At 45.5% G+C, this 13,830-nt stretch overlaps 6 non-coding genes across 6 annotated transcripts; all 6 read right to left on the bottom strand.

The window, feature by feature from the left end:
* Positions 1-1,997: 1,997 nt before the first annotated feature.
* LOC130315473 (U2 spliceosomal RNA) lies at positions 1,998-2,188 on the bottom strand. The gene has a single exon (XR_008862957.1). It is a non-coding gene; the product is annotated as a U2 spliceosomal RNA (small nuclear RNA).
* Positions 2,189-4,275: 2,087 nt separating this feature from the next.
* LOC130315472 (U2 spliceosomal RNA) lies at positions 4,276-4,466 on the bottom strand. The gene has a single exon (XR_008862956.1). It is a non-coding gene; the product is annotated as a U2 spliceosomal RNA (small nuclear RNA).
* A 2,089-nt stretch (positions 4,467-6,555) lies between these two features.
* On the bottom strand, positions 6,556-6,746 carry LOC130315471 (U2 spliceosomal RNA). The gene has a single exon (XR_008862955.1). It is a non-coding gene; the product is annotated as a U2 spliceosomal RNA (small nuclear RNA).
* A 2,084-nt stretch (positions 6,747-8,830) lies between these two features.
* On the bottom strand, positions 8,831-9,022 carry LOC130315623 (U2 spliceosomal RNA). Its single transcript, XR_008863092.1, has one exon. It is a non-coding gene; the product is annotated as a U2 spliceosomal RNA (small nuclear RNA).
* Positions 9,023-11,107: 2,085 nt separating this feature from the next.
* On the bottom strand, positions 11,108-11,298 carry LOC130315687 (U2 spliceosomal RNA). The gene has a single exon (XR_008863143.1). It is a non-coding gene; the product is annotated as a U2 spliceosomal RNA (small nuclear RNA).
* A 2,084-nt stretch (positions 11,299-13,382) lies between these two features.
* LOC130315643 (U2 spliceosomal RNA) lies at positions 13,383-13,575 on the bottom strand. Its single transcript, XR_008863109.1, has one exon. It is a non-coding gene; the product is annotated as a U2 spliceosomal RNA (small nuclear RNA).
* Between the last annotated feature and the right edge of the window lie 255 nt (positions 13,576-13,830).

The raw sequence follows: 13,830 nt of genomic DNA, 5'->3' as shown, positions 1-13,830 counted from the left end.
ATGCACACTCTGGGCTGGGGGGCAGTCAACCACCAGTACACAACCTAAACCCATACCATTATTGCTAAGCAGCAAGACAGGGGCCCATTGCACTCCCACGGGGCCTTTTTAAATGCAATCCATAACCCGGATTTGCCAGGAACCCTTCTTACTCCTCCTACTTGCATGTGACACTGGGCTTAGGATCTGCATAGGAAACACACACACAAGCACACACCTACCTTTGTTGCCTGCAGATGCCTCCTTGGCTGTCCCCAAACGGTATCAAACCAACACCCACGGGAAGCTGTAAGCATAGAGGACATGCCTGCACCCCATTGGACTTACCTGTGTGGGTTAAACCCGGGTTATTTGACAACCTATGGCGGTGATGGTTCTGCTCAGGCAGAGCAGTGCTGATGCTCCTCATAAAGCTGTCGCTGCTGTGAAGGTTCTAGGTGACATCACAAATCCCTATGGTTACATACACAACAAAGCTGGGTTGTTGTTGTTTACACTCTGCAAGGCCTGTGGAAGTGAGTGACTTCATAGCACTGTAGTTCTGAGGGTTCTAGATGGATGCAACAATCTCCTGTTGCTTCTATGAAGGCCATAATAGACGACATCACCAAACAGCTCCATAGTCACATACACAGCAAAGGAGAGATGTTGTTTACACCTAGTGATGTCAGTGGTATTGAGTGACATCACAGCACAGTGCTAAGGCTCCTGGGCCTGGACACAGCAGCGGCTGCAATATCTCAACGGAGAATACGTTTATATATATGTGTGTGTGTGCGCGTATATATATATATATATATATATATATATATATATATATATATATTTCTCCGCCGAAATCACTTTTAAACCCATTTCCACCTTTTTTTCCCTTCTCTTCCTCTTACTTTTTTTTCACGTTTTTTTACGTTTTTCTCCTTTTCGCCTCTTTTCTGGGCGTATTATTCTTCTTTTTCTTCTTTTTTTTCGTCTAATGCATACCCCATCAGTGCAGCAATGCTTATTCAATACCGCCAGCAGATGGAGACACTGGGGGATAATTTTCTAAGGATTTATACTGATTTTTCCTGTCTGAATTTGTCGCACAGAAAGTTGCAGGCCAAATATGTGTGACATTTCTGCGACTTTAGCTTCTAGAGCATTTTTACAACATTATACATAGGTGCTGAATACATAAAAAGCGACTGTTCAGCGACAGACAAGTCGCATCGGCTGAAAGTAGGCCAGAATGTCAGTCCATGTTGGAGCAGGTTTAGATACAGTCTAAAGCATAGATCTCAAAGTCTGTGCACAGAATTTAGCAAGGGCCTCGCACCTTCTGATGCATCAGGTAGGTGCACAATAGCATAGCCTAACCCTCTGTACTTTGGTCTATATTGAAGCGGGACATAGACAGCCAGCTGATGACCAATCCATTAGTGCAATGGATGGCTGGAAGCATTTGTCTTTGCCTTTGCAATACCACAGAAGCAATGCATGGTCAATGTACAGCAATGACACACCTGTGTGAACAGCCAGGAGACCCCCCCCCCCCCCCATGTTATGTTACATAGTTACATAGTTAGTACGGTCGAAAAAAGACATATGTCCATCAAGTTCAACCAGGGAATTAAGGGGTAGGGGTGTGGCGCGATATTGGGGAAGGGATGAGATTTTATATTTCTTCATAAGCATTAATCTTATTTTGTCAATTAGGAACATTCAGCACCCACCCGCTATCAAGGCAGCTGCCTATCATGTCATGCCCTACCTGCACAGGTGTGCTGGCTACTCAAATGATCCAATTAAGGAGGCCATTTAGTCAGCAGCAGCAGAAGTCCTGTGCCTGGACGCTCCAACAGCGGCCAGACACAAGCAGAAGCAGAAGCAGCAGCAGCACCACCTTTTGTTTTTTGGCTGCAGCAGCAGCAGCAGCAAGGCCCACAGGGCTGGCTAGCTGGCTAGCCAGCAAGCAGGTAGCAATGAAAGTAGGAATCTTTCTTTTTAACCCTGTAAGGGGGTGGTGCACTGTACCCGAAGATACTGCCATATCGGGTCAATGCATAGGGCGACGGAAGCAAGCTTCGAAATCGGCCCCCGTTCTCAAAAATCCATTTAATATATGGTCCCCAGATAGGGGACGTATCAGATATTAAACTGATAAGAACAGATACTACACTTGATCTTAGCCAAAAGGCCGAGAAGCGATAACCGTGAAAGGGGCGGGCCCAACAAGGTCCCCTTCATGGGCACTATCACTGCTTGCTGTCAGGGAGGCTGCCAGACAATTTTCCATGCACACTCTGGGCTGGGGGGCAGTCAACCACCAGTACACACAGCAGAACCTAAACCCATACCATTATTGCTAAGCAGCAAGACAGGGGCCCATTGCACTCCCACGGGGCCTTTTTAAATGCAATCCATAACCCGGATTTGCCAGGAACCCTTCTTACTCCTCCTACTTGCATGTGACACTGGGCTTAGGATCTGCATAGGAAACACACACACAAGCACACACCTACCTTTGTTGCCTGCAGATGCCTCCTTGGCTGTCCCCAAACGGTATCAAACCAACACCCACGGGAAGCTGTAAGCATAGAGGACATGCCTGCACCCCATTGGACTTACCTGTGTGGGTTAAACCCGGGTTATTTGACAACCTATGGCGGTGATGGTTCTGCTCAGGCAGAGCAGTGCTGATGCTCCTCATAAAGCTGTCGCTGCTGTGAAGGTTCTAGGTGACATCACAAATCCCTATGGTTACATACACAACAAAGCTGGGTTGTTGTTGTTTACACTCTGCAAGGCCTGTGGAAGTGAGTGACATCATAGCACTGTAGTTCTGAGGGTTCTAGATGGATGCAACAATCTCCTGTTGCTTCTATGAAGGCCATAATAGACGACATCACCAAACAGCTCCATAGTCACATACACAGCAAAGGAGAGATGTTGTTTACACCTAGTGATGTCAGTGGTATTGAGTGACATCACAGCACAGTGCTAAGGCTCCTGGGCCTGGACACAGCAGCGGCTGCAATATCTCAACGGAGAATACGTTTATATATATGTGTGTGTGTGCGCGTATATATATATATATATATATATATATATATATATATATATATATTTCTCCGCCGAAATCACTTTTAAACCCATTTCCACCTTTTTTTCCCTTCTCTTCCTCTTACTTTTTTTTCACGTTTTTTTACGTTTTTCTCCTTTTCGCCTCTTTTCTGGGCGTATTATTCTTCTTTTTCTTCTTTTTTTTCGTCTAATGCATACCCCATCAGTGCAGCAATGCTTATTCAATACCGCCAGCAGATGGAGACACTGGGGGATAATTTTCTAAGGATTTATACTGATTTTTCCTGTCTGAATTTGTCGCACAGAAAGTTGCAGGCCAAATATGTGTGACATTTCTGCGACTTTAGCTTCTAGAGCATTTTTACAACATTATACATAGGTGCTGAATACATAAAAAGCGACTGTTCAGCGACAGACAAGTCGCATCGGCTGAAAGTAGGCCAGAATGTCAGTCCATGTTGGAGCTGGTTTAGATACAGTCTAAAGCATAGATCTCAAAGTCTGTGCACAGAATTTAGCAAGGGCCTCGCACCTTCTGATGCATCAGGTAGGTGCACAATAGCATAGCCTAACCCTCTGTACTTTGGTCTATATTGATGCGGGACATAGACAGCCAGCTGATGACCAATCCATTAGTGCAATGGATGGCTGGAAGCATTTGTCTTTGCCTTTGCAATACCACAGAAGCAATGCATGGTCAATGTACAGCAATGACACACCTGTGTGAACAGCCAGGAGACCCCCCCCCCCCCATGTTATGTTACATAGTTACATAGTTAGTACGGTCGAAAAAAGACATATGTCCATCAAGTTCAACCAGGGAATTAAGGGGTAGGGGTGTGGCGCGATATTGGGGAAGGGATGAGATTTTATATTTCTTCATAAGCATTAATCTTATTTTGTCAATTAGGAACATTCAGCACCCACCCGCTATCAAGGCAGCTGCCTATCATGTCATGCCCTACCTGCACAGGTGTGCTGGCTACTCAAATGATCCAATTAAGGAGGCCATTTAGTCAGCAGCAGCAGAAGTCCTGTGCCTGGACGCTCCAACAGCGGCCAGACACAAGCAGAAGCAGAAGCAGCAGCAGCACCACCTTTTGTTTTTTGGCTGCAGCAGCAGCAGCAGCAAGGCCCACAGGGCTGGCTAGCTGGCTAGCCAGCAAGCAGGTAGCAATGAAAGTAGGAATCTTTCTTTTTAACCCTGTAAGGGGGTGGTGCACTGTACCCGAAGATACTGCCATATCGGGTCAATGCATAGGGCGACGGAAGCAAGCTTCGAAATCGGCCCCCGTTCTCAAAAATCCATTTAATATATGGTCCCCAGATAGGGGACGTATCAGATATTAAACTGATAAGAACAGATACTACACTTGATCTTAGCCAAAAGGCCGAGAAGCGATAACCGTGAAAGGGGCGGGCCCAACAAGGTCCCCTTCATGGGCACTATCACTGCTTGCTGTCAGGGAGGCTGCCAGACAATTTTCCATGCACACTCTGGGCTGGGGGGCAGTCAACCACCAGTACACACAGCAGAACCTAAACCCATACCATTATTGCTAAGCAGCAAGACAGGGGCCCATTGCACTCCCACGGGGCCTTTTTAAATGCAATCCATAACCCGGATTTGCCAGGAACCCTTCTTACTCCTCCTACTTGCATGTGACACTGGGCTTAGGATCTGCATAGGAAACACACACACAAGCACACACCTACCTTTGTTGCCTGCAGATGCCTCCTTGGCTGTCCCCAAACGGTATCAAACCAACACCCACGGGAAGCTGTAAGCATAGAGGACATGCCTGCACCCCATTGGACTTACCTGTGTGGGTTAAACCCGGGTTATTTGACAACCTATGGCGGTGATGGTTCTGCTCAGGCAGAGCAGTGCTGATGCTCCTCATAAAGCTGTCGCTGCTGTGAAGGTTCTAGGTGACATCACAAATCCCTATGGTTACATACACAACAAAGCTGGGTTGTTGTTGTTTACACTCTGCAAGGCCTGTGGAAGTGAGTGACATCATAGCACTGTAGTTCTGAGGGTTCTAGATGGATGCAACAATCTCCTGTTGCTTCTATGAAGGCCATAATAGACGACATCACCAAACAGCTCCATAGTCACATACACAGCAAAGGAGAGATGTTGTTTACACCTAGTGATGTCAGTGGTATTGAGTGACATCACAGCACAGTGCTAAGGCTCCTGGGCCTGGACACAGCAGCGGCTGCAATATCTCAACGGAGAATACGTTTATATATATGTGTGTGTGTGCGCGTATATATATATATATATATATATATATATATATATATATATATTTCTCCGCCGAAATCACTTTTAAACCCATTTCCACCTTTTTTTCCCTTCTCTTCCTCTTACTTTTTTTTCACGTTTTTTTACGTTTTTCTCCTTTTCGCCTCTTTTCTGGGCGTATTATTCTTCTTTTTCTTCTTTTTTTTCGTCTAATGCATACCCCATCAGTGCAGCAATGCTTATTCAATACCGCCAGCAGATGGAGACACTGGGGGATAATTTTCTAAGGATTTATACTGATTTTTCCTGTCTGAATTTGTCGCACAGAAAGTTGCAGGCCAAATATGTGTGACATTTCTGCGACTTTAGCTTCTAGAGCATTTTTACAACATTATACATAGGTGCTGAATACATAAAAAGCGACTGTTCAGCGACAGACAAGTCGCATCGGCTGAAAGTAGGCCAGAATGTCAGTCCATGTTGGAGCAGGTTTAGATACAGTCTAAAGCATAGATCTCAAAGTCTGTGCACAGAATTTAGCAAGGGCCTCGCACCTTCTGATGCATCAGGTAGGTGCACAATAGCATAGCCTAACCCTCTGTACTTTGGTCTATATTGATGCGGGACATAGACAGCCAGCTGATGACCAATCCATTAGTGCAATGGATGGCTGGAAGCATTTGTCTTTGCCTTTGCAATACCACAGAAGCAATGCATGGTCAATGTACAGCAATGACACACCTGTGTGAACAGCCAGGAGACCCCCCCCCCCCCCATGTTATGTTACATAGTTACATAGTTAGTACGGTCGAAAAAAGACATATGTCCATCAAGTTCAACCAGGGAATTAAGGGGTAGGGGTGTGGCGCGATATTGGGGAAGGGATGAGATTTTATATTTCTTCATAAGCATTAATCTTATTTTGTCAATTAGGAACATTCAGCACCCACCCGCTATCAAGGCAGCTGCCTATCATGTCATGCCCTACCTGCACAGGTGTGCTGGCTACTCAAATGATCCAATTAAGGAGGCCATTTAGTCAGCAGCAGCAGAAGTCCTGTGCCTGGACGCTCCAACAGCGGCCAGACACAAGCAGAAGCAGAAGCAGCAGCAGCACCACCTTTTGTTTTTTGGCTGCAGCAGCAGCAGCAGCAGCAAGGCCCACAGGGCTGGCTAGCTGGCTAGCCAGCAAGCAGGTAGCAATGAAAGTAGGAATCTTTCTTTTTAACCCTGTAAGGGGGTGGTGCACTGTACCCGAAGATACTGCCATATCGGGTCAATGCATAGGGCGACGGAAGCAAGCTTCGAAATCGGCCCCCGTTCTCAAAAATCCATTTAATATATGGTCCCCAGATAGGGGACGTATCAGATATTAAACTGATAAGAACAGATACTACACTTGATCTTAGCCAAAAGGCCGAGAAGCGATAACCGTGAAAGGGGCGGGCCCAACAAGGTCCCCTTCATGGGCACTATCACTGCTTGCTGTCAGGGAGGCTGCCAGACAATTTTCCATGCACACTCTGGGCTGGGGGGCAGTCAACCACCAGTACACACAGCAGAACCTAAACCCATACCATTATTGCTAAGCAGCAAGACAGGGGCCCATTGCACTCCCACGGGGCCTTTTTAAATGCAATCCATAACCCGGATTTGCCAGGAACCCTTCTTACTCCTCCTACTTGCATGTGACACTGGGCTTAGGATCTGCATAGGAAACACACACACAAGCACACACCTACCTTTGTTGCCTGCAGATGCCTCCTTGGCTGTCCCCAAACGGTATCAAACCAACACCCACGGGAAGCTGTAAGCATAGAGGACATGCCTGCACCCCATTGGACTTACCTGTGTGGGTTAAACCCGGGTTATTTGACAACCTATGGCGGTGATGGTTCTGCTCAGGCAGAGCAGTGCTGATGCTCCTCATAAAGCTGTCGCTGCTGTGAAGGTTCTAGGTGACATCACAAATCCCTATGGTTACATACACAACAAAGCTGGGTTGTTGTTGTTTACACTCTGCAAGGCCTGTGGAAGTGAGTGACATCATAGCACTGTAGTTCTGAGGGTTCTAGATGGATGCAACAATCTCCTGTTGCTTCTATGAAGGCCATAATAGACGACATCACCAAACAGCTCCATAGTCACATACACAGCAAAGGAGAGATGTTGTTTACACCTAGTGATGTCAGTGGTATTGAGTGACATCACAGCACAGTGCTAAGGCTCCTGGGCCTGGACACAGCAGCGGCTGCAATATCTCAACGGAGAATACGTTTATATATATGTGTGTGTGTGCGCGTATATATATATATATATATATATATATATATATATATATATATATATTCTCCGCCGAAATCACTTTTAAACCCATTTCCACCTTTTTTTCCCTTCTCTTCCTCTTACTTTTTTTTCACGTTTTTTTACGTTTTTCTCCTTTTCGCCTCTTTTCTGGGCGTATTATTCTTCTTTTTCTTCTTTTTTTTCGTCTAATGCATACCCCATCAGTGCAGCAATGCTTATTCAATACCGCCAGCAGATGGAGACACTGGGGGATAATTTTCTAAGGATTTATACTGATTTTTCCTGTCTGAATTTGTCGCACAGAAAGTTGCAGGCCAAATATGTGTGACATTTCTGCGACTTTAGCTTCTAGAGCATTTTTACAACATTATACATAGGTGCTGAATACATAAAAAGCGACTGTTCAGCGACAGACAAGTCGCATCGGCTGAAAGTAGGCCAGAATGTCAGTCCATGTTGGAGCAGGTTTAGATACAGTCTAAAGCATAGATCTCAAAGTCTGTGCACAGAATTTAGCAAGGGCCTCGCACCTTCTGATGCATCAGGTAGGTGCACAATAGCATAGCCTAACCCTCTGTACTTTGGTCTATATTGATGCGGGACATAGACAGCCAGCTGATGACCAATCCATTAGTGCAATGGATGGCTGGAAGCATTTGTCTTTGCCTTTGCAATACCACAGAAGCAATGCATGGTCAATGTACAGCAATGACACACCTGTATGAACAGCCAGGAGACCCCCCCCCCCCATGTTATGTTACATAGTTACATAGTTAGTACGGTCGAAAAAAGACATATGTCCATCAAGTTCAACCAGGGAATTAAGGGGTAGGGGTGTGGCGCGATATTGGGGAAGGGATGAGATTTTATATTTCTTCATAAGCATTAATCTTATTTTGTCAATTAGGAACATTCAGCACCCACCCGCTATCAAGGCAGCTGCCTATCATGTCATGCCCTACCTGCACAGGTGTGCTGGCTACTCAAATGATCCAATTAAGGAGGCCATTTAGTCAGCAGCAGCAGAAGTCCTGTGCCTGGACGCTCCAACAGCGGCCAGACACAAGCAGAAGCAGAAGCAGCAGCAGCACCACCTTTTGTTTTTTGGCTGCAGCAGCAGCAGCAAGGCCCACAGGGCTGGCTAGCTGGCTAGCCAGCAAGCAGGTAGCAATGAAAGTAGGAATCTTTCTTTTTAACCCTGTAAGGGGGTGGTGCACTGTACCCGAAGATACTGCCATATCGGGGTCAATGCATAGGGCGACGGAAGCAAGCTTCGAAATCGGCCCCCGTTCTCAAAAATCCATTTAATATATGGTCCCCAGATAGGGGACGTATCAGATATTAAACTGATAAGAACAGATACTACACTTGATCTTAGCCAAAAGGCCGAGAAGCGATAACCGTGAAAGGGGCGGGCCCAACAAGGTCCCCTTCATGGGCACTATCACTGCTTGCTGTCAGGGAGGCTGCCAGACAATTTTCCATGCACACTCTGGGCTGGGGGGCAGTCAACCACCAGTACACACAGCAGAACCTAAACCCATACCATTATTGCTAAGCAGCAAGACAGGGGCCCATTGCACTCCCACGGGGCCTTTTTAAATGCAATCCATAACCCGGATTTGCCAGGAACCCTTCTTACTCCTCCTACTTGCATGTGACACTGGGCTTAGGATCTGCATAGGAAACACACACACAAGCACACACCTACCTTTGTTGCCTGCAGATGCCTCCTTGGCTGTCCCCAAACGGTATCAAACCAACACCCACGGGAAGCTGTAAGCATAGAGGACATGCCTGCACCCCATTGGACTTACCTGTGTGGGTTAAACCCGGGTTATTTGACAACCTATGGCGGTGATGGTTCTGCTCAGGCAGAGCAGTGCTGATGCTCCTCATAAAGCTGTCGCTGCTGTGAAGGTTCTAGGTGACATCACAAATCCCTATGGTTACATACACAACAAAGCTGGGTTGTTGTTGTTTACACTCTGCAAGGCCTGTGGAAGTGAGTGACATCATAGCACTGTAGTTCTGAGGGTTCTAGATGGATGCAACAATCTCCTGTTGCTTCTATGAAGGCCATAATAGACGACATCACCAAACAGCTCCATAGTCACATACACAGCAAAGGAGAGATGTTGTTTACACCTAGTGATGTCAGTGGTATTGAGTGACATCACAGCACAGTGCTAAGGCTCCTGGGCCTGGACACAGCAGCGGCTGCAATATCTCAACGGAGAATACGTTTATATATATGTGTGTGTGTGCGCGTATATATATATATATATATATATATATATATATATATATATATATCTCCGCCGAAATCACTTTTAAACCCATTTCCACCTTTTTTTCCCTTCTCTTCCTCTTACTTTTTTTTCACGTTTTTTTACGTTTTTCTCCTTTTCGCCTCTTTTCTGGGCGTATTATTCTTCTTTTTCTTCTTTTTTTTCGTCTAATGCATACCCCATCAGTGCAGCAATGCTTATTCAATACCGCCAGCAGATGGAGACACTGGGGGATAATTTTCTAAGGATTTATACTGATTTTTCCTGTCTGAATTTGTCGCACAGAAAGTTGCAGGCCAAATATGTGTGACATTTCTGCGACTTTAGCTTCTAGAGCATTTTTACAACATTATACATAGGTGCTGAATACATAAAAAGCGACTGTTCAGCGACAGACAAGTCGCATCGGCTGAAAGTAGGCCAGAATGTCAGTCCATGTTGGAGCAGGTTTAGATACAGTCTAAAGCATAGATCTCAAAGTCTGTGCACAGAATTTAGCAAGGGCCTCGCACCTTCTGATGCATCAGGTAGGTGCACAATAGCATAGCCTAACCCTCTGTACTTTGGTCTATATTGATGCGGGACATAGACAGCCAGCTGATGACCAATCCATTAGTGCAATGGATGGCTGGAAGCATTTGTCTTTGCCTTTGCAATACCACAGAAGCAATGCATGGTCAATGTACAGCAATGACACACCTGTGTGAACAGCCAGGAGACCCCCCCCCCCCCATGTTATGTTACATAGTTACATAGTTAGTACGGTCGAAAAAAGACATATGTCCATCAAGTTCAACCAGGGAATTAAGGGGTAGGGGTGTGGCGCGATATTGGGGAAGGGATGAGATTTTATATTTCTTCATAAGCATTAATCTTATTTTGTCAATTAGGAACATTCAGCACCCACCCGCTATCAAGGCAGCTGCCTATCATGTCATGCCCTACCTGCACAGGTGTGCTGGCTACTCAAATGATCCAATTAAGGAGGCCATTTAGTCAGCAGCAGCAGAAGTCCTGTGCCAGGATGCTCCAACAGCGGCCAGACACAAGCAGAAGCAGAAGCAGCAGCAGCACCACCTTTTGTTTTTTGGCTGCAGCAGCAGCAGCAGCAAGGCCCACAGGGCTGGCTAGCTGGCTAGCCAGCAAGCAGGTAGCAATGAAAGTAGGAATCTTTCTTTTTAACCCTGTAAGGGGGTGGTGCACTGTACCCGAAGATACTGCCATATCGGGTCAATGCATAGGGCGACGGAAGCAAGCTTCGAAATCGGCCCCCGTTCTCAAAAATCCATTTAATATATGGTCCCCAGATAGGGGACGTATCAGATATTAAACTGATAAGAACAGATACTACACTTGATCTTAGCCAAAAGGCCGAGAAGCGATAACCGTGAAAGGGGCGGGCCCAACAAGGTCCCCTTCATGGGCACTATCACTGCTTGCTGTCAGGGAGGCTGCCAGACAATTTTCCATGCACACTCTGGGCTGGGGGGCAGTCAACCACCAGTACACACAGCAGAACCTAAACCCATACCATTATTGCTAAGCAGCAAGACAGGGGCCCATTGCACTCCCACGGGGCCTTTTTAAATGCAATCCATAACCCGGATTTGCCAGGAACCCTTCTTACTCCTCCTACTTGCATGTGACACTGGGCTTAGGATCTGCATAGGAAACACACACACAAGCACACACCTACCTTTGTTGCCTGCAGATGCCTCCTTGGCTGTCCCCAAACGGTATCAAACCAACACCCACGGGAAGCTGTAAGCATAGAGGACATGCCTGCACCCCATTGGACTTACCTGTGTGGGTTAAACCCGGGTTATTTGACAACCTATGGCGGTGATGGTTCTGCTCAGGCAGAGCAGTGCTGATGCTCCTCATAAAGCTGTCGCTGCTGTGAAGGTTCTAGGTGACATCACAAATCCCTATGGTTACATACACAACAAAGCTGGGTTGTTGTTGTTTACACTCTGCAAGGCCTGTGGAAGTGAGTGACATCATAGCACTGTAGTTCTGAGGGTTCTAGATGGATGCAACAATCTCCTGTTGCTTCTATGAAGGCCATAATAGACGACATCACCAAACAGCTCCATAGTCACATACACAGCAAAGGAGAGATGTTGTTTACACCTAGTGATGTCAGTGGTATTGAGTGACATCACAGCACAGTGCTAAGGCTCCTGGGCCTGGACACAGCAGCGGCTGCAATATCTCAACGGAGAATACGTTTATATATATGTGTGTGTGTGCGCGTATATATATATATATATATATATATATATATATATATATATATTTCTCCGCCGAAATCACTTTTAAACCCATTTCCACCTTTTTTTCCCTTCTCTTCCTCTTACTTTTTTTTCACGTTTTTTTACGTTTTTCTCCTTTTCGCCTCTTTTCTGGGCGTATTATTCTTCTTTTTCTTCTTTTTTTTCGTCTAATGCATACCCCATCAGTGCAGCAATGCTTATTCAATACCGCCAGCAGATGGAGACACTGGGGGATAATTTTCTAAGGATTTATACTGATTTTTCCTGTCTGAATTTGTCGCACAGAAAGTTGCAGGCCAAATATGTGTGACATTTCTGCGACTTTAGCTTCTAGAGCATTTTTACAACATTATACATAGGTGCTGAATACATAAAAAGCGACTGTTCAGCGACAGACAAGTCGCATCGGCTGAAAGTAGGCCAGAATGTCAGTCCATGTTGGAGCAGGTTTAGATACAGTCTAAAGCATAGATCTCAAAGTCTGTGCACAGAATTTAGCAAGGGCCTCGCACCTTCTGATGCATCAGGTAGGTGCACAATAGCATAGCCTAACCCTCTGTACTTTGGTCTATATTGATGCGGGACATAGACAGCCAGCTGATGACCAATCCATTAGTGCAATGGATGGCTGGAAGCATTTGTCTTTGCCTTTGCAATACCACAGAAGCAATGCATGGTCAATGTACAGCAATGACACACCTGTGTGAACAGCCAGGAGACCCCCCCCCCCCATGTTATGTTACATAGTTACATAGTTAGTACGGTCGAAAAAAGACATATGTCCATCAAGTTCAACCAGGGAATTAAGGGGTAGGGGTGTGGCGCGATATTGGGGAAGGGATGAGATTTTATATTTCTTCATAAGCATTAATCTTATTTTGTCAATTAGGAACATTCAGCACCCACCCGCTATCAAGGCAGCTGCCTATCATGTCATGCCCTACCTGCACAGGTGTGCTGGCTACTCAAATGATCCAATTAAGGAGGCCATTTAGTCAGCAGCAGCAGAAGTCCTGTGCCTGGACGCTCCAACAGCGGCCAGACACAAGCAGAAGCAGAAGCAGCAGCAGCACCACCTTTTGTTTTTTGGCTGCAGCAGCAGCAGCAGCAAGGCCCACAGGGCTGGCTAGCTGGCTAGCCAGCAAGCAGGTAGCAATGAAAGTAGGAATCTTTCTTTTTAACCCTGTAAGGGGGTGGTGCACTGTACCCGAAGATACTGCCATATCGGGTCAATGCATAGGGCGACGGAAGCAAGCTTCGAAATCGGCCCCCGTTCTCAAAAATCCATTTAATATATGGTCCCCAGATAGGGGACGTATCAGATATTAAACTGATAAGAACAGATTTTTTTTTTTTTTTTTTACATTTTTATTGAAAAAACTCAAAAACTTAAATACATCACAAAAAATGTTTACAATACATCAAATACTGTTTTCCATAAATGTAAATTCCACATAGCTAATGCTTTTTTCTGCCCATATCTCTTTTTATCAATTAAATAGTACAAGTAAACTTCACTGTATATCATCTTCAAACATTCTTTTTCACAAATAAAATCTCTTTTGAAGACAAGGATATTACGAACTTTCCATAATACATTTTTTGTACAGTTGATAAAAATCCACAAAATTCTCTCTTT

The sequence above is a fragment of the Hyla sarda genome, unplaced genomic scaffold (genome assembly GCF_029499605.1).
Source record: "Hyla sarda isolate aHylSar1 unplaced genomic scaffold, aHylSar1.hap1 scaffold_188, whole genome shotgun sequence".
NCBI classification, from domain to species: domain Eukaryota; kingdom Metazoa; phylum Chordata; class Amphibia; order Anura; family Hylidae; genus Hyla; species Hyla sarda.
This window is presented reverse-complemented; position numbering and strand designations above follow the sequence as displayed.